At 37.9% G+C, this 21305-nt stretch overlaps 1 pseudogene; it reads left to right on the forward strand.

The window, feature by feature from the left end:
• Positions 1–21082, forward strand: part of LOC102503981 — a 111434-nt pseudogene extending 90352 nt beyond the window's left edge.
• The last annotated feature ends 223 nt before the right edge of the window (positions 21083–21305 follow it).

The raw sequence follows: 21305 nt of genomic DNA on the forward strand, positions 1-21305 counted from the left end.
GCTGTCGCTTCAACATTACTTAGACACAGAGATTGGAAAGAACTGCTCACACTTAACCTTAACCTTCATTCTTTAAGGATTTCTTTCTTAGGTTCTGCTACAAAAAAATAACCCTCAGCTTGAACCTCTATTGAGCTGTTTAGCAACTCTGTGAAAACAAACACCCTGTCTATACTTTCTGGTCCTTGGTTTCTTCATCTGTAAATGTAGACAGTGATAACTAGTACCAGGTTTGCTATAATGATTACAATAGGTAATGTATGCAAAGATATGTCAACAGTAGGTGCTCATTACATGCCAGTTGTTTTTTCTCTTATTGTTGTTATTAAGCTATGAAGCAGAGATCAGAGAAGCACCATACAGTAAGAACACTGAGAGTTGCTGCCTGAAAGGACATGGGTTTACAGTACCCAATCTGTCATAACTAGTGGAAGAAGTCAGGAGACAGTTGACATTAGTAACAGTAAAATGTGTTCCTTTGGATACATATGGAATTCAGCTGTGGAAAGAGTTCGTTTCCTTCCTCCCTTTTGAGGACACCCACATAAATATCAGACAAGGATTAGCCCAGTGTCCTCTTCTCCCAGTTCTCATATGGCAGCCAACCTTTGCGAGAGGCTTTCTACTGAAGTTCCCAAATCTATTTGCTCATTTCCTGTTGGAAAATTACATTTGATAATATCCACCACTGCCTGAAATCCTTTTTTCTTTTTTTTCACTCCAGCCACTCTGAGAGTCAGTGTTTGAAAGACTAGAAGATTAAAGGAAGTTTGTTTCCCCTCGTATTCTGTGCCTGCAATTAAATTTAATGATCTAGTATGATGATTTTATGAGAAACTACGGTTACGCATAATGTAAATTTATATTCCTAAACTCCTAAGGAAGCATTTTATCTAATACAAATATTAACTACTAATATAAAACTAAAAAGTTTACTTTTATGTATATCTTTTTTTACTTTTTCCATATCAGTTTTTAAAAGGGTAAAATACTTTTCCTGTATTACGAATTTTTGGAAACTCTAAATTTATTGACTTACTCAACAAATGTTTGTTGGGTGACTAACAGACTCAGGCATTTTGGTCTTTTTTTTTTTTTCTTTTGAGAAACAATAATAGGAAAGACAGATACCTTTATCCTGTCCTCACGAAGCTTAAAATCTAGAAATAGAAATAAAACCATAAATCAACCTAATATAGTGGGAGGAGCGCTTTTTATTAAAGCCAGGAATTCAAGAAAAGGAGGTGTTTCTGTGGTGGTGAGACTACATTTATGCACAGAAGTATCCTGGTGGTCTTTTTTAGTATGAAAAATGATGCCCTTGGAGTGATTTAATGGACTTAGTCAGTGGTTCTCAAATCTGGCTGCATATCAGAATAACTTAGGTAAATTTAAAAAAACAAAAGCAAAAACAGATGCTTGAGCCTCCTTCTCCAGAAGTTCTGATTTTGTTGCCTGTGTGAGACCGAAACATAGAGATTTTCGTAATGCTTACTGAGTGGGGTTTTTTTTTTTTCTTTTTTTCTTTTTTTTGGTTTACTGCAGCACTTTTATTTCCTGTTACTGAGGATTTGTAATAGGTGGGTCTAAGAGTACACTGAATTTGCTATGCTACAACGTGGAAAAATTCCACCTCCTACCACACCCACTTGCACTGTCCCCAGCTTTTCAGGAAAGTATGAAACACATTAGCTTATTCTCTGTTCAGCAAAAGAATAGCTGTCATATCCTATAAGAAGCAAGAATATGTAAAAATGGGTCCAAATGTACAGGTATCAAGATGTAGATAACTTTCGGAAGTTTAACTTTTATGTTAATTACCAAAATATTTATAATATTGTATATTTCCATGTGTGGAGTAAAAGTTTGACCCATTTGTATTTAAATATTACAGAAATGTATGATTCCACATTTCCAGAAGACTTGGGCACTGATAGAGAGTTGGCATCTTTTTTTATCTGCAAATAAATAAATAAATAAATAAAATTATATTGTAATACATGACATTACATTGAAATGATTGCTTTGAAAAAGAAAAAAATGCCAAGAGATCATGTAGTAGGGAGAAGTGAGAAAGACATCCTGAGAAAAACACAATTTGAGCTGAGACTATGCAAAAGACTTGTAATTTTAAGTGTGTGTGTGTGTGTGTATGCATGTGTGTGTTTAGCAAGGAATTTAAAAAATCCAAAGATGATAAAACAGAAAGAAAGAATTATAAACAGATGAGACAGGTGAGTGGGGCAAATTCAGGTCACGTATTAAGTAGAACATGTGATGGAGGACTGAGCCATGGCAGATGCTAATCTTTTATAAGAAAGAAGGCAGAGGAAAGTAATAAGAAGCAACCAGGGCAGAGATAGAATAATATGATGAAAGGGCTAAAAAGAAAAGAACTGTTTGACCCATCTAAGATACATTCAACCCTTACACAAAAACACCAGCCACTTAAACCATGATTATGGATAAGCCGTCATCTCTTTATCTCATCATTTCATAACTATGAGTAAAGAGATTAAACAAGATCATCTCTTGTTTAATCCAGATATAGGAAGAAGCTTACTTAGCACAGTGATTGAGTATACGCTATGTCATATGACTGGTTGGGTACAAATCTTGACTTTAGGAGTAACAGGCTAAAGAGTGTAGCCAAAATGGTGGAGTAGGAAGACACTGAGCACACCTCCTTCCATGGCACACCAAAAATAGAACTATTTACAGAACAATTGTTGTGAGAATGGCCTGAAGACTAGCAGAAGAAGTTTTCCAAAAAGTAAGATGTAAAGAAAGAAACACAAGGAGATGGATGGGAGAGACAGAGACACAGAATGATCAAGACCCACATGCCTGGGTAGGCAACCCACAAATGGGAGGATAATCACAATTGTAGAAGGTATCCCCAAGGAACAAGGGGTATGAGCCCACACTGGGCTCCCCAGTGGGAGTTCTGTACTAGGAAGATGAGCCCCAAGAACATCTGGCTTTGAAGGCTATGGACTGCATGAAACAGAGATTCCATTCTTAAAGGATACAAGCAAGTGTCATATGATCCAAAACCCAGCATTGAGGCAGTAGTTTAAAAAAAGCCTGAGTCAGACGCACTTGCTGATCTTGGAGAGCCTCTAGGGAAGGAGGAAGCAACTGGGACTCTCCCTGGAGACATACATGCTGATGGCAGCCATTTTGGGGCCCTCCTTCTACCACAAGGATACTGGTGCTGGCAAATACCATTTTGGAATCCTCTCTCTAAACTATTAGTGCTGGGGACTTACCTCCCCACAGTGGACTGGCAACAGTCCTGGGATCCACAGAAGGTCTCCTACATATGGCTAGTTCTCAAACAGCAGGAAATATAATTGGCCTACTTAATACATAGATAAAAGCAGAGAATTAAGCAAAATGAGACCACAGAGGAATATGTTCCAAACGAAGCAACAAAATAAAACGCCAGAAGAAGCATTAAGCCAAGTGGAGATAAGCAATCTACTAGATAAGGAGTTCAAAGTATTGATCATAAAGATGCTTGGTGAATTTCTGGTAGGGCAGAAACTCACTAGATACACCAAGAAAAGTACCCAAGCCATCTCACTCAAGTTTAATCTTCATAGCCAGCTTTCCAGCCTTTCAAGCATAATCTCTTGCCCTCTATGGACAACGTTTGATGAATGATTAACTAAACACTTGCTGAACAGAATCAGCACCAATCTTTGACATTTATATGGGCCTTTCTGGCCGCCGAGATTATAGTTAGGTAGATACATTTGCAGGTAAATAAATTTGTTTTATTGGGTCATGCTTTTAAAGTGCTTAGCCATTATCACTACCACTAGCAGCAGCAGCAGCATCACCTCCACCATGATTGTCAACAGCTTCAACGCTCCGTGAATTTGAAGATCACTGGGTTGTTTATAACGTGCCTTCATATATACTAACTTGTTTTCTTCCCTCCTCCCCTCTCCAGTCAATAACTACATGAATTAGGACAGTATTTCCATTTCACAGGGAAGAAAACTTATTCATGGTAGGTGAAATGGACTGTCTGAGTTCACACAGATGAGTATAACAGAAACAGCACAGCATAGCTAGCATAACAGAGTTGGCGAAATCAATTTTGTAATTCAAGTCTTGTAACTCTAGATCTTATGCCATATGACGTGTTTGAAAAATTATATTCTGTATACTATTTATCTCCTTAATTTAGCTACTCTGTTATAGAGACTTATTATGAATACAATTCTTGTAATGTCATTTATACCTAAGTCATTTTAAAACTAACCTTCTCATGGAATGCTTTAAATGTTATGAAATATGTATGTATTTATAACTATTTTTGCAGTTTGTGATCATCCTCTGATCGACAACTATGCCCTTCTCTTATTGTCTTCAATTATTTTGGGGAATTCTTTGGGTGTGCTGAGACCCAATTCCAATATGGTGGTGGTGATGGTGGTGGAGTTTCCTCACACCTCCAGTAAGCAATACTGAGACACAAACAGGGTGCCCAAGAATTCAACCCAATTCTGACACTATCAACCCTGCTAATTCAGTAAAAGTAAAGGAGTTAAATTCTTCCTGTAAGAGGACAAAAGACAATCTTGTAGCTCTCTCTCTCTCCTCTTTGGCACACGGAGTTGCTCATTACCTTTTTGGGATAACAATAGCAAGAATTCACAAAATAGATGGATCTGCTGGAAACCCTGAGTATGAGGATCACTTTGGGCATGAAACACACAGGAGAGGAATGTTCTGGCACCATCATCACATGTGTTCACAATAACTACAGAGGAAAAATCCCCCCAAATTATATATATATATATATGCATATATATATATATATATTCATTATGCAAAATAAAATTCCACACTGAAATGTTGCATGGCTTCTATAAACAACTGTATTATTTGAAAAATAACAGAGCTGCATGCCTCTTTTTTATGTAAAATTTTGGCTTGTGTTTCTCTCATTTTGAAGAATTTTCAGTCTTTCCCTCATACTTGATTATTCAGTAAATTGAAGAATACCGAAGAAAGATTATTTTGCCCCACAGAGAAAAATCTCAATATTATACAGCACATATTAGTTTCTCTTTTTTTAATGGAAAAACAGAAACAGATTTATAATTCTCTCCAATCTACCTCTCCAATAGCCAGAATAGCAAGAATCAACCTGGCAGAATGACAACAAAAATTCATCTTCTAGTACATGTATATTCTGGGAGTAAATACTGAAGTAAACAAGAAAACATGTAAGATCAAAGTTTTAAGCCATGAAGAAGATAAAATAATGCAGTGTGACAGAGAGTGGTTTTGGGTGTATTCATTTTCTCTTCCTGCATAATAAATCACCAGAAATTTAGCAATTTAAAGCAGCACAATTTATAGATTCACAATTTTCCTAGATCAGGAGTCTGGGTGTGAGTTAACTGGACCCTCTGCTCAAGGTCTCATCAAGCTGAAAACAGGATGTTAACTGGAGTTACAGTCTCATGTGGAGCTCAGGGTCTTCTTTCAAGCTCATTCGTTTTGATGGCAGGATTCAGTTCCTTGCAATTGTAGGACTAAGGTCCTTGTTTTCTTACTGGCTGTTAGCCAGAGGTAATCTCACCATCTTGAGGCCACCCTGAGTTCTATGCCATACGATTCCCTCTGTAGACTCACAAAATGATTGTTTGCTTCTTCCAATAAACAGAAGAATATTTCTGCTTTCAAAGGGCTTGCTTGCTTATGTCAAGCCCACCCAGGATAATGGCCCTTTGCATTAATTTATAGCCAATTTATTAGGAACCTTAATTACATCGGCACTCTCCCTTGTGCCAAATAACATGGCATAAATCTTGACAATGATATTCCAATATATTCACGGGTCTAATCCACACTCAAAGAGAGTGGATTATACATGGATATGGGTAATTGTGGGTCATCTTAGAATTCTGACTACCACAGTGGGTAAGCCCACAAACTTAACTAGCATAGCCAAGAAAAGTCATATGCAATATGACTACCTAGGGAAGTCATATCTGAGGTGAAACGTGAATGTTGATAAGCAGTCAACTGTATAATAATTGTAGAAGAAATATTCTAGTAGAAGAAATGACTTGTGTGAAGTCTCTGTTGTGGGAGATAACTTTGTAGGTACAAGAAACAGAAGACCCAAGTGCCAAGAAGAAGGATAAGATCATGGAAGACTTGTAGGTTTTGCAGATTTCAAATTTTAGGATAATTAATGAGCTGCACTACAGGTTTCAGAGGAAATTTGAATTAAAATTCAATAAGAAGTATTGGGATGATTTAAGCAGTGAAATACCATAATCTGTTTCTTTGTAAAATTTTTAAACCTTTCAGGTTATTTTTACAATTACTTTTTATGTTTGGTAATTAAAAATGCTTGCAAAAAAAGGAAGTAACTACAGGAAGCATAACTCTTGACTCAGTCAGCAAAAAGAGTTTGCATTGTTCTTGCTTGTCACTGTAGGCCACTTTGATTTTTCCCTTAGGAAAATAGATAAAAAGAAGGCAAAATGACTAAAGATTTAAATTTTAATTTTAAATTAAACCATTTGTATAGCACAATTTTTTCAAATGATTTTTTTCCTGGGTAATTGAACTTTCTAAAGGCAGCGAGAAAGAATAGAATATATCAAATTATTATAGTTTTGTATTGTTATTTGCCCACCAAATGGTTTCAGCCACTCACACTAATGTTACATCTGACTTGAAATTAAAGTTTTAAAATAAAGTAGGTATTTAATTTGCATTTATACCAAGAAAGCATCTAGCATACTTACTGACTTTTCAAAGCAAGTAAAGGGTAGACCTGGAACTAAAAACTAAATCTGATTCATGATTTCCTCTTTTTGCCAGACAGAATAAAGGGGACACAGTTTACACTAACACTAAAAAAAATAAATAATAAACAAACAAACAAACAAATAAACAAACAAACAAACCAGAAAGCTGGTCCAAATATGGGAAACTACAGCTTTCAATATGTTGGACATCACATAATGAAGGGTAAGGATAAATGAAAGATGGGAGACAAACATGCTGAATCTTATGATTGTCTCAGATTATTGCCTGGAGAGTTTCCAGACTGTACTGCAGGAAGAGGAGTCCTAGACAGAGCCTTATTGTCGCCCTGGGTTGATGAGATGAGACAGGAAAGTCTAGGAAAGACCAGATGGCAAGAGATCACAAGGCCGAGTACTAGAGAGGAGAGAGCGTAACAGAACACTGGAGGTTGGTCAAGTATCCCCTTTGAGTACTCAGCGGAATTCTGATTAGCCCCATGCACATGAGAAAAGTACCCAAGACTAAGGAAAGAACCATCAAAACAATACCCAGAGCTCACGTAGTGGCATTAACAGTGCCTGATCCCACCAGTCAGAGTGGAAAACTTCATAACACACTGGGCTTTGGGTGGTACACTCAGAATGGAAACGCTGCAATAGTGGGGACATTAGCCCTATATTGAAGACTGTTCTCTTCCAGCCAAACAAGCCTTAAAAGGAAGACTCAAAGAAACAAATTATTCTCATATAATGTAACCACGTCTCAGTACATAGCTCCAGAATATTTATAGAAAAGCAAAAATATCCAATACTCAAAAAATAAAATTCATAATGTCTGGCATCCAATGAAAACTTATTTGCAAAAGCAGGAGAAAAATATAACCAATACTGAGGAGAAAGGTCAACGATTTGAAAATGACTGAGAATGAACATAGAATAAAATTAGTAGACAAAGACATTAAAACAGACATTATAATGGCTTTCCATGTGTTCAAGAAGCCAGAGGAAATAGTTAAAACATAACATAGAGACATAAGATATATAAAAATGCACAAATTGAAATTGTACAATTTAAGACTGCAAAGTCTGTAGTGAAAAATAAAATAGATGGGATTAATGGCATTTTAGTTATTGCAGAAGAAGAGACGAGAACTTGAAGGCTCAATGACAAAAGCAATACAAAGTGAAACACACAGAGGAAAAAGACTGAAAAAATAAAGAGAGAATCAATGAGCTTTGGGACAATTTCGAGAGACTCAATATATGAGTAATTGCAGTCCTATGAGAGAACAGAGGAGAGACACAAATGACTGTTGAAGAAATAATGGCTGGAAATGGTCCAAATTTGCTGAAAACAGTAACACCAGATATCTAAGAAGTTCAACAAACACCAAGTGCACAGCACACGTGAGAAAAGGACAATGTGGTTCATTATAATAAAATTGCTTAAAATCAGTGACAAAAAATAAAGTGGGCAAATTTTTAAAAAGTCACATTACATACAAAGAAACAAAAAAAGGAGAACAGCAGCTTATCACTGCAAAGGAGAAGACAGTGAAGAAAATTTGCCTTAAAATCAAGACTCAATTATATACCACCTACAGTAGAACAAATGTACATATAAAGACAAAAATATGTTTAAAAAGATGTAACATAATATAGTATGCTAACACTAATTAAAGGAAGCAGAATGGTTGAATTACTATCTAAAAAAGATTTCAAAGCAAAGAATCCTACTGTAGGTTAAGGGGATAATTGCAAAATGGTATGGGGAACAATTCATCAACAAGACATAACAATCTTAAATGTTTATGCCCTAAACAACAGAAATTCCAAACACATGAAACAAAAACTAATAGAACTTCAAGAAGATGTAGACAAATTTACTACTAGTCAGAGATTTCAAGATTACTTCCTCAGTGACTGATAGAAAAAGTACGCAGAAAATAGGTAAGATGTATAAGACCAGAGCTATGCTGTCAACCAACTTAATTGACATTTATAAACCGCTTAACACAACCATAGTGCAATAAAATTTATTTTCACGTGCACACAGAACATTTACCACGATGGACTATATTCTGGACAAAGATAAATAAATAAAAGAATTCAAATAATAAAAAGTAGTTTCTTTTATCACATCGAGTTAGAAATCAATAACAAAAAAAAAAGATACCTAAAAATATCCCCAAATATTAGAAATTAAATCATATATTTCTGAATGACAACCTATGGGCTGAAAAAAGATCAAAGGAGAAATTTTTTAAAATTCAGTACTTTGAACTGAATGAAAACAGACACACCAAGTATCAAAATGTATGGGGCACTGCTAAAACAGAATTAGAAATATCATTATAGTCTTAAATATCTATATTATTAAACAAAAACATCTCAATTTAATGACCTTGGCTTCCGTCTTAAGAAATTAGAATGAGGAGCAAATAAAATCTAGAATAAGCAATAAAGGAAGTAATAAAGATCACAGTGGAAATCAATAAACTGGAAAACAAAAACAATAGCAAATGATAGAAAACTGATCAAAAACCAAATAAAAAATCAAAAACTGGTTCTTTGAGGATATCAGTGAATTTAATAAATTTCTAACCAGACAGATTACACATAAGGAGACAGCACATTTTACCAATAACGTAATGAAAGATGGGGCATCAGTATAGATGCTAGTTACATAAACACTTTTGATGGAATGTTATGTACAACTAGATGCCAATAAATTCAACTACTTAGATGGAGTGGAAAAATTCTTTGAAAGACAGTAAATAACAATACTCATGAAAGTAGATATAAATAACCTGTGTAGCACTACATTTATTAAAGATGTTTTAATAGTGAATTATACCAAGTATTTAAGGAGGAAATAATACAATTTTTAAAAAATTCTTCCAGAAATTTGAAGAAAGAACACATCCCAAATTATTTTGTGAGGGTAGTGTTCTCTAAATAAATTATAAAAAAAAAATTAGACTTATATTCCTTATGAATATATAATCCCAAAATTCTTAATACTATTTTTTGCTAACTTAAATGAAAACACAGATAAAAAAAGATGATACATCATGATCAAAATTGTGCTATCCCAGTAATGCAAGATTGGCTTCATGTTTTATATCTGAACTTCATCAATTTAATTAACCATATTAACAGGCTAAAAAATATGACTATTTCAATAGATGTAGAAAAAATGTATCATAATCCAATATCCATTCTTGAAAAAAAAGGGTCTTATCAACCTTGACACAGAAGTCACATTCCTTAGTCTAAGAAAGAGCAGCTATGAAAATTGTACAGATCATACCACATTTAATCATCAAAAACCCAAATACTTTCCCCTGAAAGTCAGGAACAAGACAAGGATACTCAGCCTTATCACTTGTATTCAATATTGTAATGTCTTAGCCAGTGCAATAAATCAAGAAAAATTTAGTGACTTGGCTGTCTAATACGCAGAATTAAAAATGCTTGAATTCTTTTCTCCTTGAAGATCACTAGCATAGCATGCCTGGATGTGGGACTACAATACAGAGGTTATAAATTATACACTGGATGTGATAACATTATAGGACACCCCAAGATTAAATTAAGAAACTTGAGTTGAGCCTCTCTTGATAGTTAATGCTTACTTGAATTTATTTCTTTTCTTTTTCTTCTTTTCTTTCATTCTTTTTCTCTTCTCTCTCTCTCTCTCTCTCTTTTTAAATAGTGGAAGCCCTCTTTTGAGACAACTTTTCAAGCTACTCTCTTGGCTGTTTCCTTAGCTCTATCCTTCAAGCAAATCTGCCCGTAAAAACCCTGTGAGTTCACTCTCTGATTTTACCATGAAAGGTCTTTCATTTTTTCCAAAACATCTCCGTCTTGGGCCTGTCTTTCAAACAGTCCTTGTTAATTGGGATAATTCACAAGTCAACAAGCATTATATCACACAAACACTACATGTACTTTATTTCTCATAGAACTCACAACTATCCTCTTAGTGTCTATTGTATGAATTTAACAGATAACAGAAAAATAGGACCAGAGACTCAAAGAAAATCACCCAAATGAGTAAAGGTCAATGCTAAAATTTTGAAATTGGAAATTTCAAGTCTCCCTGGCTTCAAAAACTCTTATTAGTAACATGACCTTTGGCGTGTTGCGTTGAGCTTCAAATTTCTCAGCTGGGTCGTGGTCATTCATTTCATTCTCACGTATTTATTGAGCTGTTATATGTTAGACACGTGCTGTAGACAGAACAGTAAGCTAAGCACAGAAATGACGTGCAGCCTAATAGGGTGACCAAATATTTTTAAAAATTACAATGAGAAATGAATAACTAGAAACTGATTACAAATACTCTGGAAGATAGAAACACGAGTCTGTATTTCATGCCTATGTACGTAAGGCATGTTTAGAGTAGGGATGGTCAGGGAAGATGTCCCTGAAAAATTGTTTTTGAGCTCACGCCTGGAGGATAACAGGGAGTTAACTAAACAGAGGGGGAGAGGGTGGGTGAGGTTCCCTTGGGAAGTCCTGGACAGAGAAACCAGTGGGAGCAGATGCTCGCGGTGAGAGGAGCATGGCTTTCTCAAGGATCTTACTTTTGTCAATGGTGCTGGATGGGGTGTCGGGGCGATTTCCACAACAAACTCTGACTAATCAGTGCGGTTGTTCTGTGGTTTAAAGTGAAAGAGAGGCAAGGCCAGCCAGCGGAAAGTGCTTTGTAAATTAGAAATCACTATGTTAATGAGAAGGTTTGTGGAGCTTTTGCTGGTTTCTCATTTTAAAAGACTATCACGTTTTCTCCCCAAACTATTCTTAGAGTCTTAGCGTAGAGTGGAATCTCTCATGGTGTGAAACTGGGGTTTACAGAGGCGCTTCTGTTTCAACATGACTTAGCTGGAGACAATTCTCAACAGAAGTTAGCTTAACTCCTGGGGTGAAAATGTGCTTCAAAGCATTCAATACGCAGTCCCTGGCTCTTTCTAAAGAAGCCATCCTCAGACTGACAATTACGTATTTGTAGTTTGATTAATCATAAATGTGTGTTTCTTAGCCGAAGAGGGGAGAGCCAGAGAAACCCGGGCTGTTTCACAAGCCAGAAAGCAGAGGAGAATTTTCCCCATTGGAGAGTGAAGGAAGAGGAGGAGGGAGAGATGTAAGCTGGTGACTGACGGGTTGGTAGCTAAGTGGTCCTTCGGGAAAAGAACAAATCCCCACATGGGAGTCTTGCCCACCTTCCTCCCAGCTTTGCTTTCTGGGGAGGGCTGCACCACACCCTCTTTTCAATGCAAGAGATGGAGGGTAAGGACCCATCTCCTTCCTGATCAAAACTATTTTCTTTCACTCAGAACACTTAAGAACAATTACTTGAGGAATACAAGTTCCAAGTATCTGTATAAAAGCTCTTAAGACTCCTGGCCTGACTGCGCGAGTGGTTTAGAAGCCTACTGACAGATACTGCTTGAAGTGTTCGATGCTGCTTATGAAGATTGTTCTCTCTGGATTTAACCTGACCGTCCATCAAGGAAAGGCAGACGGGGCCTGGTGACACGATCAGCAGGGGGCTGTCACACTGGCTCTGCCACTGTAGTTCATTTGTCACCAGGTAAGCCATTTATCAACCATGCAGAGCCTCAGGATCCAGGTCTGTAAGATGCTTACCAGAAAATTCCCTTCTAACTATAAAAATAAATTCCTTATTTAGATTGATTAACTTTAGGTTTACATTAAAATAAAACAAGCTACTTAGATGATCATAAATATAACAAGTAAGGTTACCCTTCTGGAATGAAAAAAGACCTCCTAACTAAAGTCCACCTACTGTACTGACAGCCTGGTTTCTGCGGATGAGGATGAGGGAAGCAGAAACAAAAACAGACTGAGGTGAAAGCCACAAGGCCAGGTTCTAGAACACTGCCGCTGATCACTGTGTGCTCCTTTAATCTCTGCTCCTTGACCTGTAGAGACTGCGTTTCCTCCTTTGAGAAATCCTATCCTACCTCAAGGACAATGTAAAGATAACAATCAGGACATGCTTCTGTAGCGCTTGGCACTCTGTAAAAGCTCCTCCTCGTTTGTAATCTCAGTCCCTTCACATACCGTAACCTTTCTAAGGAGGATGGGAAAACCCAGGTATAGGAAGGGTAGGGTTTCTCCCAGGTAACAAAATCCCATCCTCCCGGTGTGGCAAAACCACACCCTAACCCAGGGTCCAGCGCTGTGGCTCTTCAGTGAAAAGTGCCACACAGATGTAGAGGTCTCTTCAGGACAAAACCTGTTCAATTTGCCCATCAAAGAAATAAAGGTGAGGACACCAGGGAGGGGAAGAGTGACGTGCCTGGGGGCGGTGGGGTGAGGCTGATCCCTGGTGCCTGTGGGTCCCTGCCCTCCACCACTACACCCCTGCTTTTCCCCCTCTTTCAGACCCTCCACCACCCATGGTACCTTCCATTCTACCTCCCTACCTGGGACCGGAGCCCACCTCATCTCTTTTATCCTCTCCATATTTTTCTCCTTAACATCTTATATTACTTTGACTTCCAAGTCCTTTGTTAGAAAAAGGTGTTAGGGAGAGGAGACCACAGTCCTTGTAAGCAACATGGTCAGAAGCTATGTTTACTTAGTCTGCGGGCTGTTAGCCCCACTCAGCGCACAGCTTCCCACTGAGCAAGTGAAGGACAAAAAAGGCCATTATCAAAGTCAATGATGCTGAAATTAAGTTGCTGCAGTAAGGGTCATGCAGTATAATTTTTAGAGCTTCTTCTATCAAAAAGTCATTGAAAATGCTAAAACGAATGGAGAGATGCAGGAATCACAGAGCTGTAACCATGCAGCTGGTGACTGTGCATTCCTGCTGTTTGTTAGGTTAGACAATCTTCATTCATTCATTCATTCATTCATTCAAAGTCCTTTGTGGATCATATTCCATGTGTCAAGTAATATGTCAGGGGTTTTAAGAAGAAAGACATAAGCTCTGTTTTAGAAGAATAGAGACGTGTTAAACACACATGCCACACCTGCCACTACTCCTTCTGTGACCCTCCTTTGACCTCTCTGGCAGACCTACCTCACCAGTCACTTGGAGCACACTAACTCTCAGAAACCATCTCAGCACAGTGCAGCCGATCCTAGAGTAGGTATGAGTGGTGACCCTTTCTATCTCCTGTCACGGCAGAACTGTTTATGAATATATCATCGTGCTCCTACACTGAATTTGAAGCCCACAAGATGCCCCATTTCGGCTGCATGAATATATACATACCAAGAAAGGTTAAGTTCCCTGTCAGTCTTATACTCAGCATTCTAAGTGGTTTTCTGCCTCAAGTGCCCAGTTTCTGACATCACTAGTGCCCTTCAAGTTGGCAAGGGTGCAAATAATTTTCAGGAAGAGTTGCACGGGTATTAAAGACCAGCTTTTTGCTCGTTGTAGGAAGACCGCAATTTCTTTTCAATCAAGAATGTCTTCAGTGAGAATTTACAGATTGCTTTTTTGTGTCAGTCACTCTGTTGGACACTGCAGATTTGGGAACAATGAGAAACCATTTTTGACTTCAGTTTAGTGGAGGAGATGTATGAAAATAAATATCCATCACAATAAGGCAAGGATAGAAGAATGTACAAGGCTCTAGGAGAATCCAGGGGAGAAAATGATTAGTCCTGCCAATGAGCATCATAAAATGTATTAAAAGGGAGGGCTATTTGAGCTGGATATTGAAAGGTAAGTGGAGTGTGGTAGGTGGAGAAGGTGAAAATCAGCTTCCCGAGGAAAGGGGGAGCGGGAAAGCCAAATACACTGAGGTTTGAAAATGTGTCCTGCAAAACAAGGCTGGTAAAATAGTTTGGGCTCAGATTGTGAACAGATCTGAATGCCATGTTCATAATACTATAAATGAAAGAGTAAATAATATCCTTGACTTGTTTATTAACATTATTTCAAGTTTGTGTAATTTCTAGGCTGACTGTCCACAAACCAAGGGACTGTTGCTTCTTGCTACTAAATGAGCTGGGACGTCAACATGGGAAATCTTCTGTGATCTCCTAGAAGGAAAGAGAAGAGAAGGGAGGAAGGAAGGAAAGGAAGGAGGGAGGGAGGAATGCAAAAAGGAAGGAAAGAAGAGAGGGAGGGAGAGAGAAAGGGAGAGGACGTGAGAGGGAGGGAGGTAGAGATAAACCACAACTAAAAGAAAAGAAGAAAGAGGAGAAAGTAAAGAGGGAAAGAAAAAGGAAGAAATCATTTGGGGCCACTGCCAACAAGAGTTAGGAAAGCTGATTTCTTAAGATAAACTGAAGTAAAACAAAATATGCTCCATATGTTGAAACTGTATACTTAGTTTGAGATAAACAAAAACATGTTTGGAGAATAGCTGCCACAATTAAAAAGAAATTAAAAGAAAGAAAGAGAAGCCATCTGGGGGATAAATACATATTTAAACACACGCGCGCACACACACACATACACACACACAGGCAAAAACACACAGTGATTCCAAAACCTGAAGTTTTTCTTGATTTAAAGTAAACTCTCTTGTTGCAAAAGGGCATTGCATCAGTCCTTGCCCAAGCACCCGTGTTCTACGCTGGATCTACATAGGCTGCTTCACATTACTCAAACACCGAAAGACCTTTCCAAATCCTGTCCTTTGCTCCTGGTTTCTTCTGTGCTGTGAATGCACGCCCTGCCTTTTCCCTCTGGCTGACTCCAACCTACCGCTGGGTGCCCAACTCAAGTGTCACCTACTCCGAGCAGTGCGCCAGACACACATCAAGGTCGACAGTATCTTCTTCATCTGTAGACTTTATGCACACATATTGGTTTCCTGTGGTTGTCATAGCAAAGTACCACAAACTGAGTGGCTTGAAACAATAGCTTATTGTTTCAGAGTTCTGGAGGCTAGAAGTCTGAAATTAAGGCGTCATACTCAGGCTTGGTTTCTTCTGAGGACTCTGAGGGAGAATCTAGCCCACGGTTTTCTCCTAGCCTCTAACGATGGCTGGCGATCTTCGGTATCCTTCAGACTGCAGATGCATCTCTCCCGTTTCTGCCTCCATCTTCACGTGGTGTCCTCCCTGTGTCTCTGTGTCTTCACATGGTCATCTTCTTAGAAGGACACCAATCATGCTAGATTAGGGCCCCACCCTATTCCAGTAGCATCTCATGTTAATTTACAAGTCATATCCGCAACTACCTCATTATTAAATAAGGTCACTTCCTGAGATACTAGGGGTTAAGACTTCAGCATATCTTTTGAGGGACATAATTTAACTCATAACAAAATGTCTCTAATATAGATCTGGTTTCACTCAAGGAGTCAGATATATGCATGTCTGAGTCCCCAGTCCCCAAGGAAGTTGATAAGAAACTCCATTTCAAGGAATATATTATTTTTCAACCTTGTTATTTCCAAGACTGAGCATAGTCAGTTTAGTAAATTAATAGATCATGTCTTCTAAATTGAATTACATATTGAAAATTTGGGGCAGAGCAGTTCTGATTAGAGCTAAAAAGGAGATTAGGTGGCAATTAAGTCTACACTTGACGGGACACAGCACATGTTATTACACTTCCTGGACAGAGATTTCTTCCCCTGCAGAGGGCGATGTGACGGAGGAGAACTCTTGCCTGGAATAAGCCAACGGGATGAGCATCTGAGAGTAAAAGACCCATGTTTCAATGTAATTCTGTCTAGATAGCTATATAGTATTGATACTAACACGTCTCCTTCGTTGGCCTCAGTTTATCCTCAAAAGATGAGAATTAGATAAGAAAGAGGGTGATTTTAAAATGTAAAGATGCATAGGAGCTCTCTTTTCAAATGAAATCTTGCTCAAGCCCCAATTTAAATGGTAGATCTTTGTGAAGCTGCCCGAGATCAGGGGAATAAAGGGAGCCTGGAATGCCACTGGATCAGCCATACCCAAGGAGACTCCGCAGGAACTTCTGAAGAATTCTGGAAACTTAGATTTAAAACTACTTGGCAGATGAAAGATTAGTTACAGACACAGAGGGTCACCTGTAAAAATGAGAAGAAGAAAGAAGAGGACAAAGAGAAAGAGGAAGAAGAAAGGGGGAAGGGATGGGGGAGGAGGGGGGAAGGAGAAGGGGAAAAGTGAAAAACTTATTAGAAAGTAAGATGCTAGGGAGGAAAATTGTAAGACGGGTCACGGATCTTGGACAAAACTTTTTACGGCTATAGAAAGGTATTTCAAAGTGTCCTCCCAATTTTGTCTTTATATTTATATAGTCTATTCTAAATTACGTTGGCCACATGTTTCACAAGGACATTGTTGTTTTTAACAGTATTGTAACTACAAGATCACAAAGGTAACACAGTCTGAAAGAGAGACAGGATGTGGACAACTCCATGCAAATTTCAACTAATGAATCAGAGGGAGATGGACTTGTATGCAAGTTAGTAATATCCAAAAACAACTTTATCGTAACTACTCCTTTGCAGTTTTTGCTCCAGCAGTCATAAATTGGTTCTATTTTCCAGGGAACACATTTTGTTGCAGGCTTCTGTCCCTTGGTGAATGCTAAGCCTTCGTTTTGACGCACCCATCCCTACTTTCAACCCCTAGTCTTCTTTCCAAATGTAAAATTTAACTTAACATTCTCCAGGAAACCTCGTCTGAATACTGAGGTCCAATTAATCTCACTCTTCTCCATGTATCTCTGAGCACCCTCTGTATCTTGAATTAAATGATACCTTTGTCCTATCACATTGAATTGTAAGCTGTTCAGTTGCTGCTTATTTGCAAATAGTGAGTCATTCTGGAGCAGTCTTATTTGTATCTTTACTCCTCAGTACTTACCGTTCTGGGTACATGATGGATACTGTAAATCTTTGGTGACTGAATAACTTAATGTATAGGAGTGTTTGTTTCAAACTATTTTAAAGTTTTCAGGTGATCTTAGAAAAGTATCAAGATGAGAGTAGGCATTATTTGAATGCTAGCATTCCATTTAATTTGTATAAGAGAAATGAAATAGTGCAGTCAAATCTCTGGTGGCTTCATAGTCCCGATTCAACGCAGTTGCGAAGAAGGGAACACAGAAAAAACAGACATTTTTGGTGAATGTTTCTTGGAAATTAGCCCAAGAGCCAAGTGTTTTATTTTAATGGTGTGTTTCTTCTCTCATACCACGACTAGTAAACATTTCAGATCACACACACACACAATGTTTGTTTGTATTTACTGTAATTCCCTGTGCAGCTCCAGCTGCTTGGACCATTTAGGTATCTAATACATATTTGATGAATTGAATAAATGAAGGGACATGAATAAAATAAGCTAAGATTCTGACATCCATTAGCAAGCTGTTAACAGTTTTCATCTGCCTAGTTTAAATGCAGGCCATCCTTTTGGAGAAAGGGAATGGGAAAATGTGGTACAAATAACTGATCTGTTCAGTGCTTTTGAATCAATACTTAAGATGTAATCACTTGTAAAACGTTTGGTTCAGCATGAGGTAGAGTACTGCATTTGGCTTCAGGTTTGTCCCCACGTTTCGGTGTGATGTTAACTTTTTGGCTAATAAGATTGACTTTGGTCTCACCTATATTACTATAGTCTGACTTTATGACACAAAGACCAGATTTTTCTTTAGGTCTGATATAGTCCGATATGATTCTGACATGATTATACATGAAGCTGGACCATTACAATATGCGTACATCTCAGGCAGGCTTTTAACTTGGTATCTTTGGTAGGCAGGCATCAGCTCCAAATGTTACTTTAAAGAAATAAAATTTTGTCTCTTTGATTAATTTTAGGGGAAGTTTTTGAAAAAAACTCATCCACTGTGCCTCAAGCGACGTACCTTTGGCTCCATACTTTTACATTGCACTCTTTCTTCAAAAGAGCTGCAATTAAGTGGAGACCTCCTTGGAAAAAAAGCATTATTGAGCATGATTTAAAAGTGATCTTGAAATGGGAGTGGTAAGGGCATCTCACTTATTTCCTCACATAGCTTATCAAATATATCATCCAACTATATACCATACTGCCTCGAGAATTCTGGCAAGTTAAGCATTCTCCACTTCCTTACCCTTCCCACTCATTTGTAAATGATTTCCCTGATGGATGTCAGGGTGACATGCCATGTCTGTTCATGTGTTTATAGTAGCTTAAAACTCACAGTGTTTTTCATCTGCATTATCTTGATAGAGCCTCGCAAGTCTTAGTAAAATTAGCTGATTAGATTTCTGCTCATTTTTCAAATAAGGAAATTGAGGCTCAGAGCTCTTAAGATTAATGAAAGTATACATGATGAAAATGGATGGCATCGTGCCTTGAACCCAAGTGTTTGATTTTTAGTTCAAGGCTAATGACTACATCATAGTGCCATAATGGGCATTCAAGAAACAGCCTTGCTTGTTCATACATTCTTTCCTTCAGCGTATTTCCTGAGCATCTATTATCTGCAGGTATTGTGCGTGGTGTTGGTGTTATAATGGTAATTAAGCCATGACCCTTTTTTTCACTGAGTTTATAGTAGGGGAGAAAAGGACATAGGCAGTTACAAAGTTACTAACTCACTCAGAAAAGGAGGTAAACGAACACAATCACTGTTTGGGGGGACTCATCACAATAGCCACTGTTGGGATAAAGCAAGCAAAAGAAAGATAGGTTTCATCCGTGGACTGCAGCCTGCTCCTAGAAATTGTGTTTTCTTCTGATTTAATTCACTGCAACAACTGGAAAAAATGTAACACACTAGCTATAACCTCACCAAACTGTCATTTAATACAAATTAATCATATAGGAAATAAGTTTCAAGGCCTGGGAGTAAATCAGTGTGAGAGGTTGGCTTTTCTGCTTGGAAAGATTCATTTCTATAGGACTTCCAATAATAAAAGAACAGGATGCCTCTTGAGTATCGAAAGTAAGGAAATTTGGATGATAAGCCCAAAATTACCGCATGGAATGAATCTTTTTCAAGGCAGCTGCTAATAAAAGAAGCTGTAGTCATTCCTGCCTTTTCAGTATTGTGTCCTCTAAACTGTTGTCCCCAGAGAGACATCAAGAGTTTCCACATTTCACAGCTTCACCTTGAGATTTCCTCTCCTCTTGGTAATGCTTAAACCAGGACAGAAACTGCTTGCAATCACTGTTAAGTATTCAGGGGCATAAGGAAATGGTGGCAAACACTTCCTCCTAAGAAGAAGAAACTATTTAAAGAAAGCGTAAGGAAGAAAAATATGGAAGTTGTAACTTGGATTGCTATTTGTAGTTGTTTAATTTTACTCCACTGGAAGTAAGTCCAATCACAGGAAAGAGCAAGTTACTATTATTGGGTAAAGAACATTTCAGGCTTTTTTCAGAACTGGAACATAAAGCTTGGAGGGAAGAACTTTAAAATGATGTGCTAACTGAGAAAGACACCCAGGAGCACGCTGTTAAAGATGTGGTTCATCATCTCATTGAATGAAAGAAGGCTATTCCAGGGATCTCTGAGATCTGCTGGATTATTCATGTGGTTGATCCTCAAATATAATTGCCCTTGTGGTTCCAATTTTAGTATCTGTGTTGCCAAAGCAAACATAGGATTCCAAATGGGCAAATGTTCATCATCACTGGTCTTCTATATAGTGTAACTAGTATTCATCAGCTTCTCTTCCTTCTGGGCCGTGAACTAGCCACATGCCGTACTTGGGCATGCTGCAGGAAAGTCTAGCGTGGTTGATTTACTGGATTTCTTAGGTTTGATTTTTCATACCTAAATCATTTTCAATGATTTGGGCCATTTGTCCTTGAGATAGTTTGGCACTTTCAGAAAGTCTACATTGCAGGACTATATTTTGATTGACCGTACAGAACATTGGAGGTTGAAGCTGACAAAATTGGATGACAACTTGCTGCAAAGGCTTGTGCGGATGTCAAAGCCAGTTTAGTGTTTTGGCAGCAGATGGAATTTGCAGATAGCCTCCATGGTCATCGCAAGTTGCCAGGATGGTTTTGTACGTACCCTTCATGGAAATTGAGCTGAGCACTTGACTGGGTGCGCACCTCTGGCTCTCGAAATTAGGGAGACCTGTAATGCCCCAACACTTTCTGGACCAGACCCTCAATTACTATTCATATTCAGCATGAAGCATTTTCTTGAAGAATCAGAAAATTGAAATATCACTGTTAAGAAATAGAATATGGATACTCTTTCCATTTAAAAACAGGAGTAAATACCATTAACGTATATAATTGAGAAAAGACTGGAAGCTGATTTAAAATGTTTGAGACGCAGGATGCAGAAAAATGCAGCATTATATCATTTCTGTGTTACTTTAAAAAATGATGTTTGAAATGAAAACAAAAATGGATGTTCAGGGTCAAATTATATATATTATAGGTATTATCTAAATTCTTCTACCACGTTATTTATTTTTTATGAAACATTGATTATTTCATTCTATTTTTAGAAATCTTCAGTAAGGAAATGTCACAGAATAAGTTCATATTACACGTTTTAAAAGTCACTAATTGCATCTCTACTGTGTGCAAGTGATTGCTCTAAGCCTGTGGGGA

The sequence above is a fragment of the Camelus ferus genome, chromosome 25 (genome assembly GCF_009834535.1).
Source record: "Camelus ferus isolate YT-003-E chromosome 25, BCGSAC_Cfer_1.0, whole genome shotgun sequence".
Classification (NCBI taxonomy): domain Eukaryota; kingdom Metazoa; phylum Chordata; class Mammalia; order Artiodactyla; family Camelidae; genus Camelus; species Camelus ferus.